The following is a 4,759-nucleotide window of genomic DNA, read 5'->3' as shown; positions in this document are numbered from 1 at the left end:
CTTGCAGCCTTGGCCATGCTAGCCAAAGGCTGTGACCTTTTTTAATGCTGCTAGTTGACATACTAATGCGAGAAGAAGCTTAAGTCCATATTTTGCCTGAATGTTACGGTGCCTTGCTTTTGGTCCAAGTAGACTCTTACTAGTTGTTTTACATCAATTTGGCTGACAAAGCAGTCGGATTTGGTGCCCCACCAAACTTCTGATACAACTTTCTTGCAAGGTGAAGTCTCCCTTTGACTTTAATGGGTATTCTTCCCCAGTAAGGACTACAGGATTGTGCTTATTAGGTGAACTTGTATACAATGAGGACCTTTTTAAGTTGGCTTTGGGGAGAGCAGGACTGGAAACAGTTAATGTCTTAATTAAAACCTGTGTTACTGAAAATGCTTCAGGGTTGACATTAAGTTGCAAGGGCAAATATTTTACTGGTTTTACGTTAATTTTATAATATTTCTTTCCCTCTGCACTATCTGTAACGAGAAAATTGTATAGAATTCACATTGGGATTTACAGTACGTACTATTACAGAGTAAGTGAGTAGCCTTGTTCAAAGAGTAACTTCCCATAGGGCTTGGCTATGCTTGAAAGTTCATGTGGATTAAGGTGGAGTGTGAATTGAAAAAGTGCAGAAGCTGTTTATGATTAATTCCATATGTGAAAAATCTTATTCCAGGACAAGTAAAAGCAGATTAAGCTAAACAGGAGCAAGGTACTTTTTCCTCTAAAAAAGAAGAGTCTACACATGGAGGTAATCACTACATCTTTGTGTGCAGACACGTTTCTATTTTAGCACAATGAGAATTTGGAATAGGGTCTGTCCAATAAAGATTACTGTCTTGTTAGCCTTCCATAATAGTATATTTGGTGTTAAATTGAACTTTTGAATTTTATATGGCACTTTGAAAAATTCAAGTTGACATTTTGCATATCAAGAGGGACAGAGTGGCGTAAGGCGGTAAGTCTTGACACTCCATGGTATATCTTCTTGAGCAATGGGGGGGAGGGGGGGGGGTTAGAGCTGATACAAACCTCAACATGTCTGAGTACAAGAGTTCTCAAGCGAAAGCTATCACTTCCCTCTGGAGAGGAGCTTTCTGGAGCAAACAGTGCTTATCACAGACACAATCGGAAAAGGTAGTGGAATTTGTTCACCCTGGTATTTGAGCCTCAAACCCACAGTTCAGAGATGCTATGTGGAAGTCAATCTACCCTGTGGAAGAGGAGCTGCCAATGTTGACCACCTGCTCACTTTAAAAAAAGGCACATGCAGTGATAGACTGACCTGCTGAAAAGTCATGAACTTTAATCGTTATGAAATGCCTCTGTGTCTAGTGCCAAAACTTGCCCATGAAACGAACCAAATGCCTAAATGGCTTGAGGTACAACAGACTATAGTGGAGTTAAAAGGCTGCTGTGTCTTTTTGCTGTTTCCCCCTCCCCTTCTTGTACTAGTTGGTACCATCAGTGCAGACACTGTCGATGTTGCCAATCAAACCCAGCTGCAAGACATGATCAGCTGAAAGCATCATTTTTCTCCCCTCTGTAATGTATCTGTTTTGATGTCCACTGATAGGATTCATACACAAGGGCCTCCTTTCCAGTTGTGCTGAAGACCATTCTGTAGTTTCCTGCAAGGATATCAAGAAATACTGGCTTTTCTTTTTTCTTCCCAACACCTGTTCTTGAGCATTGGCAGCTCTGTCATGAATTTCTCAGATTGGTGAATAATAATAATAATAAAAGCATTTAGCTAAAATTTGCAGAGCCCAGTGACACTGTTTGGTATATAATTAAAGCATTCTAAACAGTAGCAGACAACAGAATCCACAATGATAAAGTGAATCAATGAACATTAGCAATTTCTAATTTACTGTTAACTAATACAACTTTCTACCAATTAAATTAGCAAAGAGAAACAATTAGAATCATTCATGCAGAGTCACTGAGGTTGGCTTATGGCCTCCAGGGGAGGTGACTTTTAATTAAATTTCTTTGAGTTTAGTTTCTCCCTGATAGATTTTTCATGGCAAAAGTACATACCTCCTTGATTTGAGTTTACACTTGGACTTTAAAAATGCTTGTATCTTACATCTACTTGCGTATCTGTGTGTTCTTTATACATTGATGGAATGAAAATATTAGTGCTCATTTTATGGTCAAGCTACTCTTTTTATAGTCTGTTATGAAATTAATCAACTAAGGATAAACCTGTGTTGCTACTTTGTCAACTTAGTCGGGATTACAGTTCCCCTTAGAAGGCAGGTTAAGTAACTGATGTTATTTGCCTTTAAATTTTATGAGGATTTTAAAATCTCAAGTAAACCATGATGTTGATGGTAAAGCACATCAAAACTTGTATTTCAACACACGCTGTCCATATGCACATTCTTATTAGTAGGTGCATCCCAGGCCCCAAACTTCAGCCAGAGACTTTTTTACCTTAGCAGCAGCCTTAATGTGCACCACTCCTTATGAAGGGATACAAATGTGGTAAACCCTAACACTGAATGAAGCAGTGTTACAGGGGGAGTAGTTTGAATTGTTCCCAGCTAGTTCACAGTTAACAATTGGAAGGTAACAGCAGCATTTGACATGTTTCCCTTATGAAATGGTTCCAAATATACATGGCGTTGCTACCTTTAAATGCCCTTGTCCTCTTATTTGTCACCTTAGAGAAGTAGGATACACAATGCAACTGAGGATACAACTATTCCCTTTAGGCTCATGTGGATCTTTTTTAAACGGGTCTTTAACACGCACCTTGTTGCGTGTTATATGATTTACCTGTGCACTCTGTTTACTCTCGTGTCCCTCCATGTTAATTGCCTTGTTCATTTCAACTGGTGTAATGAACTCACTTATTACCTCTTTTAGCAGCTTTCCCTTCCCCTGCCCCTTTTTGTTATATATAAAATATGTTCTTTATGCCAGATCATTTATAGCATATGATGAAATAGGTTGCTGCTTATGGCAGTTCATGCCTCTGAACAAGTTAATCTCTAAGGTACCACCCTGCCATACAGGGGCAAATCTGGGGAGGTGCACTGGTACATGCCCCCCCCTTTAATTCCTGGTCCATCCAAAGTTTAAAGCAAACTGCCTAGCAGCAGTGAGGGAGTCAACTGACTTTATAATTTGTTTGATTCCTTCTAAACTCTTCAATGCACAGTTAAAGACCCTCTTTCTTTTTAAATGATCTGCTTATTTGTGTGGCCTTCATATGACTTCTGTAAAAGTCTTGGTGTCTTCATTGTCACAGAGTGGTAGAGAGCTTTAGGCTGCATCTGCCCTGCGACATAGTGGGTACATCTACATGAGATGCTAACTGAGCAGTAGTGTACCGGGTAAAAACCATGCTACTATGCTACTGTGCAGTAGTATTAGGCTATTGTGCGGTTAATGTCTGAAAAAACCTATGTTCCAGCACTACTGTGCAGTAGCACAAGTTACTGTGCAGTGATCTAGTATTTGGTTATCCAAGTAGTAAACTCAATGCGTAGTAATTACAGCACATTAATGAACATGTAGATGCACCCAGTATGTCATATAGTGACTTTACTATTAGTATCTCTTGTACTTTATAATTATTTTTTCTTTTTCCTTTTCCCCCTCATGATCTTTTCAAAAGTGTGCTTGGGAGTGTATCTTATGAGCTCTCAATATATGGGAGAATGTCAATATTACAAACTATGGTAGTATGCATATAAATGTAGGATATTTGCTTTTCAGGACACTGGCAACTGTCAGCTATATACAAAGTTGAACATAGAAGATAAAGTCACTGAGACTGGCCCATCCTATCAAGTGTGTATTTTGGAATGTAAAGGGCCTTAATAGCCCTGTTAAACAGAGGAGAATATTATCTTTTCCTAAAAGACAAAGGGTTGATACTGCTATGCTCCAAGAGACTCATCTATCAGTACAGGAATCTCAAAAAACAGAGTGTGGTTGGGTGGGGTTAGCAATCTCTGATGTGTATAACACAGTCATGTGGGCGAGTGACTGAACTGATATGTAAATGGGCTTAAGACATCAGAAACTGGTTTAAACCTGTACTAGAACAGAAGTTCAGTGCACATAAACCAGTTTCAAAATGGCTGAAACTAATTTAAGATAAACCTGGTTGAATGTAGTATCAGACTTAACTGCTTTGGGTCAAACTGGTTTATGAAAATTCTGTCTCCATTCAGAACGGCACCATTCAGTTTTGACTTGAGTTTGGAGGTTTCAACGGAAGAACATTTCGTTTCGAATGTCATAGAAGTAGGGTCGGAAGGGACCTTGTAGATCTTCAAGTCAGATACCCCCCCACCTGAGCAGGAGAAAAACTGGGCTCAGATGACTCCAGCCAGGTAGGCATCAAGCCTCTTCTTAAGGACTCCCAGGGTAGGAGCCAGCACCACTTCCCTCGGAAGTTGGTTCCAGTTGGAAGTTGTCGTTTTGATTCAAAACAGCTGTTCTATTTTCATAGTTTCTGGGGTCAGAAGGGACCTGACCAGATCATCTAGACCGACGCCCTGCCATGGCAGGAAAGAGTACTGGGGTCAAACGACCCCAGCAAGATGTTCATCTAACCTCCTCTTAAAGCCCCCCAGGGTAGGAGCCAGCACCACCTCTCTTGGAAGTTGTTCCAGACCCTAGCCGCCCTGACCGTGAAGTAGCGCCTCCTGATGTCTAACCTAAACCTACCCTCTGCCAGCTTGTGACCGTTATTCCTGGTCACTCCTGGCGGTGCTCGGGGGAACAGTGACTCCCCCAA

Source organism: Crocodylus porosus, unplaced genomic scaffold (assembly GCF_001723895.1).
Source record: "Crocodylus porosus isolate Cpor-Errol unplaced genomic scaffold, CroPor_comp1, whole genome shotgun sequence".
Lineage (NCBI taxonomy): Eukaryota > Metazoa > Chordata > Crocodylia > Crocodylidae > Crocodylus > Crocodylus porosus.
This window is presented reverse-complemented; position numbering follows the sequence as displayed.